The following is an 18,206-nucleotide window of genomic DNA, read 5'->3' on the forward strand; positions in this document are numbered from 1 at the left end:
TCAGGAGAACATTTCTTCAATTTTGAGCTTTTTGTCTTAAAGTCCAGGAGTACTTGTCTTAAACTTTGCTTTGAGACTCCAAACTCTCCTTAATTCTTTTCTGCTCTTAACCCGCACCAGACCCGGGCTCGGGACCAGCACACCCCTAGCTGACAGACAGATATCGTTGCTAGGAATTCATTCTTCTGATTCATTCAAAACAAAACACCCCTCATGATTTTATTGTCTTCCTAACATAAATTGCCTTCAAACTACATCAGCTCAGTTTAAACGCACCGTTCTCTCTGACGTGTCCTAGGGCTCCACCTGGCTTCTCCGCAGGTCTCCTCGGTGCGTATCCCCCAATCCCACCCCCAGGCCACCCTCGCCCCCGTCGGTCCCTCTCCACTCCGGGTCAAGTTCGTCCATCTCCCTCCCGTCCTAACTCCCTGAGCACTGGCACTGCACTCGCCGCCTTTCCCACGCCGTCCACGCGGAGGCTTCAGCACACACCAGGGGTGACCAGCCGTCGGGCGTCCGTGCTCGAGGTCTGCAAAGGACCGAACCCTGAGGTTCACTTGGGCTCCTTCACGGAGTCCTGATGGGCGCCCTGAACGCGACTCCGCCAGCATGGAGTCCTAGGCGGCCCCGTCCCAGCGTCCCGGAGGCGCCGGGTTCATAACGTTCGCGCGAGCTCGGGAAGCGGCCGTGGGGCCGGCAGGGAGCCCGGCAGTTTGGCTTCGAGGGCTCCTGTTCCGGATGCTCGGCCGCGACACGGTGGACATCACAGGTGTGACTGCCATGGTGATGTCTGACTCACCAAGGAGAGGCGGCTTTGTCATGTCAAAGTCTCTGTGGAGCAATGCGTTAGTGCGTTATGCTGTTAACCGGGAGGTTGGTCGTTCGAGCCCACTCAGGTACTACGATCTTTGGGCGTTTAACAAAGAGCTTTCTATATTTACAGTTCCTTGTGTGCTGACTTGGCAATGGAAACACTCCCACTTCTCTGAAATACCGGAAGCCCACTAAATAAGAAAGAAAAAAGCCTTATGGACTTAAGGTACCTAAGGCCTTACCTTTCTGTCACACGTTATTTATGGCCTGTACTGAGGCAGGGTAAACAATAAAGCCAATTTTTATTTTGGAGGGGAGAGGGGGAGGAGGACACCTGTGGACAACCCCCACCTGCTGTCTTTGGTTTATTTTGGGATTGATATAGTGGAAATCCTTTCTTAATAAAAGAAAATTATGGAAAACAAGTTACCAAAGCACAGGAAACGGACCAGATTTTAATAAAACGGGTAAACTTTACCCTACCGGCTAAAGATACACATATGACAAGGGCGACGACAACGTTATTCGTAATCACGAACCCTAGAACCGATTTATTCCTAAAGCCAAGCCATGTTTAGTAAGGAGTCCAGGGACTGGCAGTGATGGTTTTGGCCTCTGTAGGCGGGCGGCGTCTACGGAAGGCTCTAGACCGCTGGTTTGCTCCCCAGCTCTTCGGAAGAACCACAGAGCAGTGCGTGCCCTCCGCAGGTGCCCCAGACACCGCGGAGAGGAGGGCGATGGAGGGCTATCAGGTGCTGGAGGGAAATACTGCACCTGCAAGAGTGGCATCGACCCACCGACTTCACAGGTAGCGACTGCCCTCACCACCCAACCGAGGCACCGACGCCTGCACCCTGTGCCGCTCCCAACCTCAGTGGCTTTGGAAAAAAATCACTTCTGTAGGACAGGCCGGTTGAAGGAAGCCTCGGAAACCGATCTGTGCCGGGCTGAGCTTGACTGAGGCTCAAGCGAGCACCTGCCACAGTCAGGCGCGTGGCTCGCCGTGATCGTATAGTGGTTAGTACTCTGCGTTGTGGCCGCAGCAACCTCGGTTCGAATCCGAGTCACGGCAGTTGTTGTCCTGTCAGTCTGGCGTGCTGCTTTCTTGCCCCCTGCACCCCATGCCTAGCTAACGTCTTGACACAGACTCCAGTCTCCCTAGTTCAAGTCCCGCGACATGGAGGGAACTCAAGATAGTATTATTACAGTTTGCTCTCTCTCTCAGGCAGGCTCACAAAATCACCTTCACTGTCATTCACCCTAGGACCGAGGGCGTGTTAGGATGAGGTCTTTAATTTTAATTGGGCAGGTAGATTTGGTGAGCAAAAGGGGGCTTTGGATGACTGGACTTTAATAATTGATTGCTAGACCTTGGTGGGTGGTCAACCTCAGAAGGAGGAAAAGGTCACATAAGGGAACATACCTTTTGGGATTTTCTCCAGCACTGGGAAAGGAAACCAAACCTCACACACACTGGGCACTCTACCTCTGAGCTATAGCCCACGACTGACCCTGCACTAGCGAAGCTGAGGCAGGGGGTTAGAAGTTCAGACCAGGAGGGCTACTCATCAAGACCAAGTCTCAAACGAAGACATAATAAAGAACACACAAATTCAGAGGAAGGCAGAGATGGAGACTGGTGGGATGTGACCTGAGACTCAGGCCATCCACGTCCCAGATCCTGGAAGAGGCAGGAAGGAGCCTCTACTTGGACCCTCTAAAGAAAGCAGTCTCCAGGATTTGGGACTTTGGGTCACCAGAACCAGAAATTCCATCCCTGCTGCTTTAAGTGATGTGGATTGTAGCCACTTATAACAACCCAACACCCACTTCTAGGTGCCCAGGAAGGTAGACATTTATTAATTAGAGCTTCACCACCTGAAATAACACAGATCACTTGACAGACTCATCAATCCTAAGATGCAAGACCATATTTTGGTGGAGAACGCCCAGAGATCTGGAGAACAAGCAATTCAGGCTGACCACGGATTGGCTTCCCTTACAAGGACGGTCAGGATACTTAGAAAGTTGGTGATGGCTATAAAACACTTGTATGGTGCAACAACTCTGAGTCTCTCCCCTTCCCTGCCCTTCCCATGCTCACTCAAAGCTAGCAGCGCCACCTTTTGAAGAGCATGGGAATTGGAACAGGTGGCTCCAGACCAAGGAACTTGGCTTTTGTTTGCTGGTTGACACAGCATAGCAGTGATCTACAGCATGTTTTGCACCATAATTGTAATTGTATGTATGTGTGTGAGTGTGTGTGTGTGTGTGTGTGTGTGTGTGTGCTTGCATCTGCATAGCTAACGACTCCTCTAGATGGTGCACACTGACCTCTGGGTACCACTACTCTCTCCTCAGTCTATTGATTCAAGGTTGGGGTCATCATACTCTTTCTACGACTGTTTGCTTTCCGTATCTGAAGCTCACCTGGGCTCAGTCGATCCAGGTAGACCTGTCAAGAGCTAGTCACATCTTCACTACCAACCTCATAGCTTGAGTTGTGAGATCCAGCCATGATAATCTAAGTCTGGGCAGAAAGGAAGTTCTTTACTTCCTCCAACCATTATCACCTGGGACTCTGGCCATCGATGAATTTAAATGGAGTCTGGAGTCTTAATAGTTTACCCTGAGACAATGCCTAGCAGGCCGAGATTACCTGACCCCTACCCAAGAGCAGACCATTCAAAGGAAATTCCTGGCATTCCAAGCACTGTAGATAGGAAACACCTGCCAGCACTTCCCCAGGACACCCCTAGATAAATGTCAGCCAATGAGGGGTCCTGAACCTCAGAGACCCCTCACCCCCACCTTTACAGTATACTATAAAAACCCAATTCTAATTGAGCTCGGGGCTCTCCAGATATTCCAATATGTTGGACATGCAGAGAGACCGAGTTTGCAAACTTGATTAAAATAAAGGCCTTTTGCTTTTACATACGGGACTCGGTCTCCTTCGTTGGCTTTCGGGGGGACTCTCGGATTTGGGCATAACAGAGTGAGCTCTAGTGACATTCTGAGTGAAATTTTCATCACTTCCTATGTGTCTTCTCTTTGTTTTGAACCCTGCAGTCTCTAAAAGTCTGAGGATCTGCACCAGTGCTTGTTCATTTCAGAGATCTCAGCTGTTCTACTCCCTTTATCCTGACCTCATTTCTAAGCATCCTTTGTTTCCCACGTTACTTGAGTATGGATCTTAAGGAGGGAAAAGCCATCCCTGGGCAATGGTTGGGAAGTGATCGTTCAGTTTCTCACATAACACCTGAGAAGCAGAGGGCTAGATGTCTGGCTTTAGAAAGACAATGTGCCTAAAGGCTTCCCCGGTGACCCCAGAGAGGCTCTTGGAAATGGCACCTTAGTTTCAGGTCACTTTTGGGTGAAGTAGCTAGCAGGGGTTAAGAGCTGTATCATATGACATCAGCAGTCCCCCACCTGGACATTCTACTGTATCCTGGAGAGCCTGGAATTCTGTGATGTCACCTGTGTTGTGGCAACGCCAACTGCCCTTGAGGCATTCGTTCAGTGCCTGTGTGGTTCACCCACAGCCATGCTGACACGACTGAACAGGCTGCTTGGGAGACAGGATGGAGAGCGCAGGGAGGCCAGAGAGAGGCACGGGGAAGATGGCCTTCAGTCTCCGAGTCACACATCAAGAAATAAATGGTTCTGGAGAAAGCGCAGTGAGTCCTGGGCAGGGGATAGAGATTCCTGAAGGATGAAGGCTTCAGTTGATCCTTTCAGGAGTGGACTCAGGAGGTGGGAGTTCCTGGGAAGCGATGTCCTCTTCTGCTTTTCTGAGTTACTAAAGAGCAGACCCAGAGTCGAGGATTTCTGATGGTGTGTGTGGCAGAGCCAGGGATGGTCAAGGCTTCAACTGCTGTGCTGAGGGCCCTCTGCTTTCCCTCGGCCTCTGCGTGGGAAGCACAGAGGGACCACAGTGGTTCCAGTTCCAGCCCTGCCCTTCACCGTCACTGGATTTCTTTTGTTTGTGTGTCACTAAAAAGAGGGAGAGTCACGTCCCCCAGACAAGCTCCCAAATAAATCACACACAGAGGCTTCTTCTTTCTTATGAATGCCTGCCCTTAGCTTGGCGTGTTTCTTGTCAGCTCTTCTTGACTTAAATTTTTTTTTAAACTTACTTATTTAATTATTTATTTATTATATATATAATATTCTGTCTGTATGCTTGAAGGCCAGAAGAGGGCGCCAGACCTTTTTACAGATGGTTGTGAGCCACCATGTGAGCCACCATGTGGTTGCTGGTGGGAATTGAACTCAGGACCTTTGGAAGAGCAGGAAATGCTCTTAACCACTGAGCCATCTCTCCAGCCCCCTTCTTGACTTAAATTACCCAGACTACCTTTGGCCTCTGGGCTTTGATCTTTCTCTTCTGTAACTCTTACTTGCACTCTTACTCCATGGCTGCTGAGTGAGCTGGTGTGTGACCCCTGGAGTCCTCCTCTCTTGTTCTTGGGGTCCTGCTTATTCTCCTCTCAGAGTTCACCTTCTATTTACACTCTCTGCCTGCTAGTTCCACCTATCCCTGCTCCTATCTCACTATTGGCTGTCCATCTCTTTATTAGGACCATCAGGTGTTTTAGAAAAGCACAGTAACACAGCTTCACAGAGTTAAACAAATGCAGTATAAGAAAAGTTATACAGCCGGGCGGTGGTGGTGCACGCCTTTAATCCCAGCACTCAGGAGACAGAGGCAGGCAGATCTCTGTGAGTTCGAGACCAGCCTGGTATACAAGAGCTAGTTCCAGGACAGGCTCCAAAACCACAGAGAAACCCTGTCTCGGAAAAAAAAAACAAAGAAGAAGAAAAGTTATACACCCGAAAATAATATTTCCCAACACTGATGGACATATTGAGCAATGGTGAGGGTCCCAACTTGAGGATAGTTGTTCTGCTCTGTGAGGTCTTCAGTGGGTTCATGCATTCCCTCTTCCTCAGGCCTCTTCTGGGGACTCAACATGGTCTCTCATGGCCCCGTACCATCTAACTGTACAAATTCACTGATGTTTATCTACCTACAGGGAGTACTGGAGAGGCACGGACCTCAGCCTCCCTCACTGAGCAGGAGCAGCAGATGAACAAGGTCGATGAACTGACCCTTCAGCTCCAGATGATGACCAATGAGAGGAATGAACTTCGTGCAAGCCTGGCCAACTATACCAACAATGATGTGAACAACAGGTAGTCATTATGTCCAGTTCTCTGGTGATGTCTTGACCCTCCTGTGTAACCCCAGCATTCCTCATGGCACTTGAGGCTGCACCTCCAAGGTGTCCTCCTGCCCAAAGTGCTTTTCCCGAGTGCATCTGAGAGGCAGAACTGAAGCCGGGGTAGGAGTGAGATGGGGACACAGGCTGTTCTGCTTCCTCCAAATGAAAAGCAGAGCCTGTGTCCTGAGTCACATTCTATGTATGAGGCAGCAGTGTGTGAGCTCACAACACGCATTTCAAAGAGGCCTTGACAGGTGGTGAGATATGCTGGGTGCTGAGTTCATGGGAGTCTTTGTATTTGACTGGGGGATTTCTAGCTGGTTGCTCTGGGAGCATGGCCTGGTCCCACTTGGTTTATCTCAGTGTGTGACTAGAAGGCCTAGAGCTCATCCTGGCATCTCTCTGCTCTTGTTCCTTATACTCTGAGATAATGCCACCTACCTGCATGTCTCTGGCATCCTACTTGTGTATGGGTTTATGTGTGTGAAGAGCTAACAGGCCCAAACATTGCCAATATGGCAGTGGCAGATTTTGACCTTTTCACTTCCCTCTCACTTGATATAACGTTAAATCGAATTTCTAAAATTTGTCCTCAAGGTTCATACCATTATTTGGCCACTGACTCATTCCTGAAGCCAAACACCAAGGTCCAGCAATCAAAATTCACTATTTGGCTATTCTGGCTAAGCTGTCCAATCAGGTCTCATCAACTCATCCTAGCATAGACTTCCCCTTATCTTCTTAAAAACCCACTGCTGAGAAAAAACACCGGTTGTTTGCTCTCAATTCTTGCCTGATTCAGAGGCAGCGTACCTTTTCCATGATTGCTCTTCTGAGTCAATAAATCTCCTTTGTGCTGTGGTGTCTGGTGTGTTCTGTACTGTCTCTGAGGGGTTCCCCTACAGTGTGTGTGTGTGTGTGTGTGTGTGTGTGTGTGTGTGTGTGTGTGTTATCCAGACCCTGTGAGTCAGAGATTGGTAGCAGGGCTGAGGATTTGTCTGTCTCAGAGTCTCAGGTGATATAAGTGCTCAGGCCCTGGAGTCCCACTTTGAGCATCCCTGCCCCCATTCTTTGTGCTCGCCTTGGTGACTGAATGGAATTCCCTGGAGAGTTTATAAAGTCATTGTACTGTACGGTCTCCTCAATGGAAATACTGATTATGAGTTCTGAGTATCCTTTTGATAAAAGGAACACAAAATATACATTTTTTTCCTGAAGACAGGAGACATGACATCACAGGGTTCAGGTAGGCCCAGACCCATAGCACAGAATCCTGGGACATCTTAAAAAGAGCTAGTTTGTTCCTCCAGGCCTATGAGGAAGCTCATGTATCCCTGTCTGTCTCCATCCTGATGCTCTGCCTTTCTGGCCGTGAGGCAGCTTAGCAAGTCTAATAACATCAACAGGTCCTAGTACCTAGGATTCAGGATGTGACAGCCAGTGTACTAGGATAATCCAGACACAGCCGTAATTCATGTGTTCATGGGGTCTGATGACTGTGTTCATGGGGTTCTTTGTTCCTGGGCCCATGTTCTACCACAGGCTGAATGCTGAGCTTGAGGAGCTGAAAATAGATCATCAAAAGGAGACGTCAGAGTTGGAGAATTTCCCCAAGGAAATTAGTGGGGACTCTTCCAAGTGCAAGGAGTTGACTGAGAAGACAAACTCATACAGGTGAGTGTCTGATTGGATGCGACCCCGCAGTTTGGAAGGACAGCTGCCGCACTTATTTCCCTTTGAACCAGAGTGAGGGCTGTGCTTCTAGCTTGTCCTCCAATACTGATTTCTCCCAAGTGCAAGGAGTTTGAGAGCCCCTCCCAACATTGTCCTGTCTCTAGATAGAAAACATGGTTTGTACCATGAATGGTGTCTGGGACTTTAACAGGGGCTTAAAGAGCCTGTTGATACGGGACACAGATGTGGAATGTATTCCTCTTGGGTCCTCTGTCCTCCCTCAGAAGGTTGGCTCTATACCTGATAATGTTCTCCCAAAACCATGATCAGTGTAGGACCGGTGTGTGTTGGGGTGCAGAATCCTGCTCTCAGAGGTACATCACCTGGGTGATACTGACATGGCTAATGTGGGCTGTAGACTGGGGCTGGCTGAGGACATGGGACCTTGCAGGGAAGGTGGTATTAGTAGGTAGGAGTGGCAGATGGAGGTGGACTGGAGCTCATCATTTTCTGTGATGGTTAAGCACCCTCCACAGCCGGCTTCTGAGGGAAAAGACACAGATGAAGGAAAAAGTGGGCATATTGAGAGAGGACAACAGAAAGCTGCAGCAGGAGCAGATCCTCCTGCAAGAGTCCTGTGAGGAGACAAAGAGGCTCTGTGAGGAGGCCCTTGAGAAGATCTGTGACCTCTTTACAAAGCAGCAGCAGGTAAGCTGAGGCAGCAGGAGCAAGCTGCTAACCTATCTAACACACACACATATATGTATACTGTCATGTAACCATCCCCTCAGTTACCCAGCTGACCACCTCCATTCCATCTAAAAGTTCATTTTTGGGATCCTTCACAAGTCTTTCTGGGGAGTAACCTCTGGGAAGACACAACCTGACTGGAAAACAAACCATCCCGCTCTGGTAGAAGCTGCAGTTCTTTGAGGGAGATTTGTAAATCACATATCACACACCTACATGTCAGTATGGTAGGAAGGGGTTTATCCTGGGAGTCACATAGGGAGAATCACAGAGCTTTGAGTGAGTGAGTGAGTGAGTGAGTGAGTGAGTGAGTGAGTGAGTGAATGAGTACAAGGACCTGGGGATCATTTCTTTGCTAGAACATAATATTTTTGTTCTGCTTAAGCTACCAGGCCAGAGCTCTTTGGATCTCCTGTCTCCTCACAGGCAGAGATTCCTATCTTTTTCTGTCTCATCTTATTGCTAACTGCTTTGTTTTATAAGGAAGACAAAGAACTATTTTGGGATTAATGTGTTTTGTAATAGAAAATTCAAACCCCAGAGCTATTTTGAAAATAAAAAGTAGATCTTTCCTTTCACCGAACTGAGGCAACCTCCCACGAAATGTCTGGTTTGTCTCATTGGCTTCACAACAAGGAACCTGCAGTCAGTCTCTCTGCTGACATGTGATGCTCACTCTATCATGCGCATGCTTATGTCTTAGTACAGATCCCTCATAGTTGTTCAGAGAGCTGCATTTCAGACCAACACTGTGCTGACTTCACTGGGTTCCTACTGACTGATCTGGGGCTATTTTCATATTATATGCCCCGTGTTATGGTCCAAAGTTGTTGGGTCATGACCACGGGTCAGTCTCATTCTCTGGTGCTATCAAGGTCTTCTCTGGAGTAGCCTGGGTAAGGTTCCTTAGGAGACTAGAATGGGTCAGCTTAGAGCTATCAGGAGGCTTCATGTGCAGTGTCTTCCTTTGGGACTTGGTCTTGTGTGGTCAAGCTCAGGTGTGCAGAGGTTTTCACACCTGTATGATCAGTGAGTCTTGAGATGAAGGACTTTCCTGGAAGGGGAAAGAAGTTCAGACTAAGGCAGAAGCCTGACTGAGTCTAAGAGCAATGAGAGACAGCACTGAGGACCGCTGTCTCCCTGCAGCAGGAAAGGTGCTGCAAAACTGTAGTCTCCTTTGCTTTTCTGGGTACAGATAGGGTGTGTGTGTGTGTGTGTGTGTGTGTGTGTGTGTGTGTGTGTTCGTGTTGTGCTTTTATGTATGTTTGTGGGTTTAAGAATATGTGTTTGAGACAATATATGTATGTTCACTTATGGAGTGATGGACATCTTTTTTTTTTTTTTTTTTTTTTTTTTTTTTTTTTTTTTTTTTGGGTTTTCGAGACAGGGTTTCTCTGTGGCTTTGGAGCCTGTCCTGGAACTAGCTCTGTAGACCAGGCTGGTCTCGAACTCACAGAGATCCGCCTGCCTCTGCCTCCCGAGTGCTGGGATTAAAGGCGTGCGCCACCACCGCCCGGCTGTGATGGACATCTTTAAGGATGATGGAGACCAGTGTTAATAGAAAGTACTGTTCCTGCTGTGGTCAGCATCAGTTTGCATCAGTCACAGAGCACATGGAGCTACCATCTTTGGCATGTCCACCCAGATAAGTAGAACAAAGGACCACAAAACTCATGCAGCTAAAAGGTTGTCAGGTGTTTGTAGATACATAAATATTCATCTGCAAAGAAATCCTTTGCAGAAAACCAAGGTAATGCAGGGCATGGAGGTGAGAAAGAGGCTGCTGAGGCGAATCAAGGTGCCTGAGAGCAGGAAAGCCGGGGTGAGCATGTGTGTCCTTCTGTGCTCTGGGTGAAAGGTGACTGCCCATAATGACTTCTGCATCCTGTTTTGTTCTCCTCATCATTGCCTGCTGCCATTTTCCTTTCACCTTTGTCCAATCTTGAGTTGGTTCACTTTGTTTCTGGATCTTGGCGTGGATTTTGTCATTAAAGAGATGCTGAACTGCAGAGGTGTCTCCCCCAGCAGAAGTCCCATGGCCATGCTGAGCTGTGAGAACAGGCTGTCTTAGTGCAGCCCACTCAGGCTCATCATCGTCTAGAGCACTCACTGCATGTTGTGTCTGCAGCGCTCAGAAGCTGCTTTCATTCCAAGCTTCTTTACACTGAGTTAAAGTTGGCCTGATGGGGGTTGGGAGAAATGAGGATCCTCAGATATTGCTAGGAAGGAAAATTATGTAGCCCTGTTAGAAGCTATGTATAATTTTTCAGAAACTTGAATTGCAGTCTCCAAATGATCCAGTAATCTCAAAATGAGAATTAAGGGTCCACAGAGAATCTAGGGGACACATGGGTTATAGAAGCATTCCTCAGAGCAACCCAATCCAGAAAATATTCAAATGCCCAACATTGATGAGTAAAAATTCAATGAAGTCAAGTCCTTCCATGGAATATTGTTAAGTATGAAGTAATAGATGTGCTATTTGACCAGGAGTCAGTCAGCCTTCTCTTACTTAGAGAAATCCCTGACACAATCATCTTACTGGACGGAAAGGTTTATTTTGACTCCTGCTTGTAGAGATTTTCAGGCTTTCTGAGCTTATTGCTCGAACTCCTTGAGCAGAAAATGAGGTAACCTGTGGTTTAGTGAGTTCTTGTTGGAGGAAGCTGCCCTTCTTGGAGCCACGGGAAAGCACGGAGTGAGAGGAAGGGGCTGGTCCACCATGAGGCAATGGTCCTGGACCACGGAACTAAGACTTTAATGAACAGACTGGAAAACTTGTATGCAAGCTTAGATAACTGATCAAGGAACCCTGGCATCCACCATTTGTGGCCTGGGTGCACAAGGCAAGCACTACATTGACTGCTCTGCCCACTGTGTTCTTCTCCCAGGGACCTGGCGTACATGTGGTGCATAGACACACAGGCAGGCAAAACACCCACACATATAAAGTAGACATATAATGAAAATTATCAAAACAGAGACAAAGTACACATTCCTCATCATATCAACACATCCCTGAACCTGGTTTATAATACGGGGAGAGAGGGTGTGGGCTAATGAAAGTTAACTCTCTTCTTCATAGGATCCCAGGTGATCTCTTCTTCCATATTGTTAGCTAGGAACTACACATGTGGATGCAATGCAGTGTGCTTGTATGTGAGCATCCATGTACTTGTGATGATCAGGACTGTGTAAGTGTGTTTGTGTTTGTTAACATGCATGCACACATGTGTACGTGTGCACAGATGACCCTGCCCTAAGAACACAATCCTCTAATGAATAGGAACACCAAAGACTGGAGGAACACCTTCAATTCCTGCTGAAGCAGAAGGAACTGGTTACCCAGCAAAGGGACTTGGCAGGAAAGCTGCAGCATCACTTCACTGAGTCCCAGACGAGGTAGGAACACGGACTGACAGAAGCAGTTGTGGTCTAGTGGATTCTCTGTTTTGGGGTCTCTGACCTGTCTGGGTTTTGGTCTATTTGGCAAGGCTCCCATCCACATTCAGGGAAAAAATATCTCAGAGTATCAAGTTGGCTAATCACCGGGAACTTTTTTCCAGAAAACAATATGTTTGGTTTTGGTCTTCTGGGGTTTGTGTCCCCTTCTTCTTCTGTGAGAAGCGGCAGGTAAATTGTGAAGGACAGTGTGTCCTCTGCCACTTTATTTTCCTTCAGAAACATCACATTAGAGAGAAGTTTCTAGTCTTTGACTGATTTGAACGCAGCACACTCCTGCTGGATGCAGGCTCTCTGCAGGGTTCGTCAGTTTCCTGTGAGAAGATTTACTCTGCCATAAACAGATTAGGAGTTGACAAATTAGCCCATGCAGGTTCTGGGCTGTAGGAATAATCAGAGCCTTCTCTGCAGTGTTGTGTGGGCTCCACTAGAGGGCAGACATAGAGTTTTACAGGTTGCTCACATTTCACCTGGTATTCAATCAAGGCCAGGAATATCTGACTCAGACATTGATACTCCTCCAAAATAAAGTTTTTGGACTGTTGGAAAAATATGTTGTTAACAGTGTATTTTCCAGTTCAACTTATAGCAGTTTTTAAACGTTGAGGAAAAAATCCAGTCCAGGGGCCTCTGACCCTTTTCCCTTGAGGAAGCAGTCATTGAGCTCAGCTAAAAGGCAATGGAATTTCTAGCTGGTGGGGGCTCAAAAGCTGACATGGCAGGGCCCCACCAGGCCTGTGTTCCAGCTGCCTTCCTCTTCTAGGCTTGAACATCTCCAGCATGAACTGGAACAGACCACAGCCCAGGAGGAGAGCCTCCTGCAGATGGAGCTTCTGCAGCAGGAGCGCTATGTGCCAGGCAAGTGAGCCACCATTGAGCCCCATTCCCACCAACCAGGGGTTCACGGTGTGGGTTTTCTTCCTTGACTTTTCTTTACTATTGGGGATGAATAGCCCCAATTTTGTTCTTGCCAGTGCCCCAGAGAGACTCTTTCTATGTCTGATTTCTATTTCTTCTCTGACAGCACCTCGTAAGAGAACTGAGAAGCCCAAAGGAAACCAGAGACACCTTGAAGGCATGACATTCTACACTCCAGGATCCAGGCCTCCTCTGAAAAAGCCATGTCCCTTTCTGCTGTGAGCACAACATTGAGGCAAATATCAACCAATCATCAGAGGATCCAGCCACAATCTGATCCACCTCTGTTGGCTCACAATTTCCAGAGAAAAGACTGCATCAGAAATAAGCTTGAGATTCAGACGACACCCCACAAATTACTCAGAAGCTGAACATACATCACCAAGTGGCCCCAGTGTTGGCAAAACAACATGGAGGGAGATACTTGGGTGAACAAGAGTCATTCTGTCAGCTACTGTCAAGGCTTTGGCAAGCTGACTGCATATGTGATGTGGAATCTGACAAGGAAGACTCTGTCACACTGCTATCCAGACAGACCACACCCTAAAGCCCAGGATTCTCTCTCTAGTGCAGAGCTGACACTGACCCCATATCACACACAAGTGTTGGTGATGATAATTCACTACAGAGACTAATCCACTTCCTCGTGTCTTATGTTATTGATTTGCTTTTTCTTAATATTCCAAGGGAAAGTGGGAAATTCGCTTAATTTTATTTGGTTGGTTGTTTTTGTTATGTTTTAGATTGTTTGGTTTGGTTTCATTTATATCTTGGGATATCTGTGCATTAGTTTTTTGGTTTTCTTCATTTTAGTGTAAGTTTTTGTTATTTCTTTTATAATTTCCATTGTTTTAATAGTTTGCTAAGGCCATACACCATCTGTAATGACTGCTATTTTGAAGCCCCCATTGAATAAAATGAATGTTTTATGAGTAAAAAGCTATTTCCAACATTTCACTCTTAAGACTCTTCTTTAGTCAGATGAGCTGTCACACTCCTGTAAACCCACAACTCACAGGCGTGGATCTGTAACTGCAAGTTCCAGGTAGCTTGGGCTGCACAATGATTTTCCAGTCATGGCCTGCACAGGCAAATGGCACCTCGGATATGGATACAGATGGCATGGCCTGCTCCATGTGTGCCCACTAGTCTACAGAGAATCTAGACATATTGCATCCCTGAGCTCATATATTTAGCTTCAGTAGAATGTGGTACACACACTGTACAACATGTTCATGACATCATCACGCAGAGCAAACTGAAGGGAAACACAACTAACTGTAGCCGGAAGCTTTTCTGTGTTCTGCCCTGTCCCATGACTGTTTAGTAATTACTCTGAGGCCTAATATTAATTATAATTGTTTGGCTAATAACTCAGGCTTATTAATAGCTAGTTCTTACTTTAAATTAACCCATTTCTATAAGCTGTGTATTGCCACATGGCTATGATTTATCTCTAATTCTCTGGCATCCCACTCCTCCGCTGGCTTCATGACATCTCCTGGACTCTGCCTTCCTTCTCTCTGTTTCTCTGTTAGGATTTGTGTAGCTATATTCTGCCTGACTCTTGGCAAAATCAGCCTCCTTATTAACCAATAGTAGTAAAACATATTCACAGCATACAGAAGAGAGTCTGACATCACACAACTACATTGTTTCTGGCCTCTCAGGAAATGAAAACATTCAACAAAGGAATGTACAAAAGAAATCAGGAAATGCAAAGCAATCTGCCTCTGTTCTTCTTGAAATATGAGTGATATGCAGAAGTTATAACTGCACAGCAGAAATAATGTCCTCCAAGACATGTTGGGTCATTTTGTGGTGCTTTTATTTCTACTTGTGGGTGTTTTGCCACCACATACATACAATTCCCACAGTGTCCAGATGAGGGCAGTGGATTCCACCTGGAAAGCACATTAAAGAGGTTTGTTTGCTGTCATGTGTTTCCGAGACAGCCAAAAGAGCTCTTAATGCATGAGCCATCTCTCCAGTCCCTGCACTTGACTTTGTCCTCCCAGTCATATGTGTTCTATCAGTAGATTGGATCACCCCCAACCAAAGACAGAAGTTTCTTGAGACCTGTAGGGACAGGCACATGAAGCAGGCATGCTAATTGTCTTAGGCTGCCACACATCCATGCAGGGCTCACATTGGTTCCGGACCCAGCCCCAGCATCGCTGACTGTCTGATTGGAATGGATTTCTTCATCTCTCATCTAGGTTGACAATACAGGTTAGGACTGTCTAATCAAAGGCAGAATTTGAGAATACTGTATTGTGGGTAAAGAGGTGGTGTAAGGAACCCTTCTTGATAGTCTAAGTAAGCAATATTATGAGGAGCCTTATGACTAACTGGAGTAAAAGGAGCCTGTATCGGGGCCACATACCTCCTGTGGAGAGTGTTTCTGTGCAAGACTATAAACAAGGAGAGATAGGGTAGATAGACAGACGATAGATAGATAGATAGATAGATAGATAGATAGATAGATAGACAGATAGTTGGTAGCCCAATAGTTGAAACCCAGAGACCAGTAATGTATGGTTTTCCCTTGGTCTCTGTCTCTGCGATGACTACTACTGGGCTATCTACTATCTACCTATCTACTCTGGTTCTTGGTTACCCAGGCGTTTGTTGGGTGTGAGTTCCTTCTTGTGGAGTGGGCCTTAAGTCAATTCAGACACTGGTTTGCTATTCCCACAAGTTCTGGGCCACCATTGTCCTTCATATTTTCTAGGCAGGACATTTTGTAGGTGAAGGGTTTTGTGACTGGGTTGGTTGGCGTCTGCTTTTCTCTTTCGATAGCCCGTAGGGTACCCTCCCTTACCCAAGAGACTAGAAGGTAGGGATGCAGGCTTCCTGTATGACCCAGATGATCCCCATGTCATGTGTGGATGTTACCTCAGCAATGGGACCTGTTGGCAATTTCTGGAGAGCAGCCCTGTGTCTTAGCAGCAGCCTGGGTGGTTTGGAGATTTCCATGGGGCACCCTTGACCAACAACTGAATTGAATGCAACCCAGTCCTACCACTGGAATCCTTGCCTGGTGAAAGAGATGGCCAGTTGAGACTCCATTACTAGGAGCCATCACTAGGAATGGGGGAGGACACATAAAGGGAGGGCAGGACATAGAAAACAAGATTTCCCACTAATGTGTTATTACTAAGACTAATACCAGATAGGAACATTCAGACCCTGCATCATGCTGACAGGACCAAAACTAGAGGTAGTGGTGTTGCTCAAAGATGGTGCTTACTATGTCCTGGGCCTAGGGTGACTGACAGTGAAGGTGATTTTGTGAGTCCACCCGAGACAGCGTGAATCGGCAAACTGTAATAATAGTGTTCTGAACTAGGGAGACTGGGTTGGGTGCATGGGGGCAAGAGAGCAGCACACCAGACAGAACAACAATTGCCGTGACTCGGATTCGAACCGAGGTTGCTGCGGCCACAACGCAGAGTACTAACCACTATACGATCACGGCCAGCCACGCGCCTGACTGTGGTAGGTGCTCGCTTGAGCCTCAGTCAAGCTCAGCCCGGCGCGGACAGGTTTCCGAGGCTTCCCTCAACCGGCCTGTCCTGCAGAAGTGTTTTTTTCCCAATGCCAGTGAGGTTTGGAGCGGCACAGGGTGCAGGCGCCCGTGCCTCGGTTGGGTGGTGAGGGCCGTCGCTAACGGTGAAGTCGGTGGGTCGATGCCACTCTTGCAGGTGCAGTATTTCCCTCCAGCACCTGATAGCCCTCCCCCCATCACCCTCCTCTCCGCGGTGTCTGGGGCCCCTGGGGAGGGCACGCACTGCTCTGGGGGTTCTTCGGAAGAGCTGGGGAGCAAACCACCTAGCGGTCCAGAGCCTCCGTAGATGCTGCTCACCTGCAGAGGCCAAAACCTTTCCTGCCAGTCCCTAGACTCCTTACCAAACACGACCCGGCCTGCCCATTTTTGTGATGTGTGTGTGTGTGTGTGTGTGTGTGTGTGTGTTTGTGTGTGTGTGTGTGTGTTTCCAAATCGGTTCTAGGATTTTGTGATTACGAATTACGTTGCGGTCGCTCTTGTCATAAGCGTATCTTTAGCCAGTGGTGTATAGTAGTTTACCTGTTTTATTAAAATCTGGTCTGGTTTCCTGTGCTTTGGTGACTTGTCCATAATTTTCCTTTATTAAGAAAGGATTCCCACTCTAGCCATCCCCATAAACCAAAGACAGCAGGAGAGGGTTGTAGACAGGTGTCCCCCTTTCCGCCAAAATAAAAACTGACTCTTTTGTTTTCACTACCAGAGGCCCGGCCATAAACAGTGCTTAGTAGACACGTGATGTAGGGCTTTTCGTGCCCTTCGCGAGTTTGTAAGAAGGATGTAAGAGGATGCATGTTGTCGGCTAAAAGCCATCGTCCCTGGGTGGGCTTGAACCACCAACCTTTCGGTTAACAGCCGAACGCGCTAACCGATTGCGCCACAGAGACGGTGCTCAGTACGTTGACCGGTCGCCTTGGTCAGTCAACCGTCACCGCGGCTCCCACACGTGGGATACTCACCGTGCCGCGGCCGAGTATCCGGAACAGGAGACCTGAAGCAAACTGGCCGGGCGCCCCGCGTGTCCCACGGCCGCTTCCCAAACTCGCGCGAACGTTATGAACCCGGAGACTCCGGGGCGCTGGGACCCCGCCGTCACCCGGGGGTCGTGGCCTCCGTGGACTCCACGCTGGCGTACTCGCGGTCTCGGAGACCATCAGGACTCCGCGAAGGAACCCAAGTGCGCTTTAGGGTCCGGTCCTTTGCAGACCCCGAGCACGGACGCGCGAAGATTAGTCACCCCAGGTGTGTGCTGGAACCTCAGCGGGACACGTGTGGGAAAGGCGGCGAGTGCGGTGCCAGTGCTCAGGGAGTCCAGACGGGATGGAGATGGACGAACTTGACCTGGAGTGGAGAGGTACCGGCGGTGGCGAGGGTGGTCTGGGGGTGGGATTGGGGACTTCGCATCGCGGAGACCAGAGGAGGCTGAGCCTGGCGGAGTCCATGTCCGAGAGAATGGTTTCTTTGAACTGAGCTGTTGCAGCTTGAAGCCAATTTACGTTAGGAAGACAATAAAATCATGAGGCGTGTTTTATTTTGTTTTGAATTAACCAGAAGAATTGCTTCCTAGCAACGGCTTCTGTCTTTCAGCTAGGGGTGTGCTGGTCCCGAGCCCGGGTCTGGTGCGTGTTAAGTGCAGAAACGAATTAAGGAAATTCTGGAGTCTCAAACCAAAATTTGAAACATAGTTTCCTACAATTGCTCCTGGACTTTAAGACAAAAACTCCAGACCCGAAGGGATGTTCTAACTAATTCAGGACATAATTTCTTAAAGATGTCATTCCTAAGACCAATGT

The 18,206-nt window shown here is 48.0% G+C and overlaps 3 non-coding genes across 3 annotated transcripts; 1 reads left to right on the forward strand and 2 right to left on the reverse strand.

The window, feature by feature from the left end:
• Positions 1 to 1,813: 1,813 nt before the first annotated feature.
• Trnah-gug (transfer RNA histidin (anticodon GUG)) lies at positions 1,814 to 1,885 on the forward strand. Its single transcript has one exon. It is a non-coding gene; the product is annotated as a tRNA-His (tRNA).
• Positions 1,886 to 16,254: 14,369 nt separating this feature from the next.
• Trnah-gug (transfer RNA histidin (anticodon GUG)) lies at positions 16,255 to 16,326 on the reverse strand. The gene has a single exon. It is a non-coding gene; the product is annotated as a tRNA-His (tRNA).
• A 900-nt stretch (positions 16,327 to 17,226) lies between these two features.
• Trnan-guu (transfer RNA asparagine (anticodon GUU)) lies at positions 17,227 to 17,300 on the reverse strand. Its single transcript has one exon. It is a non-coding gene; the product is annotated as a tRNA-Asn (tRNA).
• Between the last annotated feature and the right edge of the window lie 906 nt (positions 17,301 to 18,206).

The sequence above is a fragment of the Microtus pennsylvanicus genome, chromosome 7 (genome assembly GCF_037038515.1).
Source record: "Microtus pennsylvanicus isolate mMicPen1 chromosome 7, mMicPen1.hap1, whole genome shotgun sequence".
Taxonomy (NCBI): domain Eukaryota; kingdom Metazoa; phylum Chordata; class Mammalia; order Rodentia; family Cricetidae; genus Microtus; species Microtus pennsylvanicus.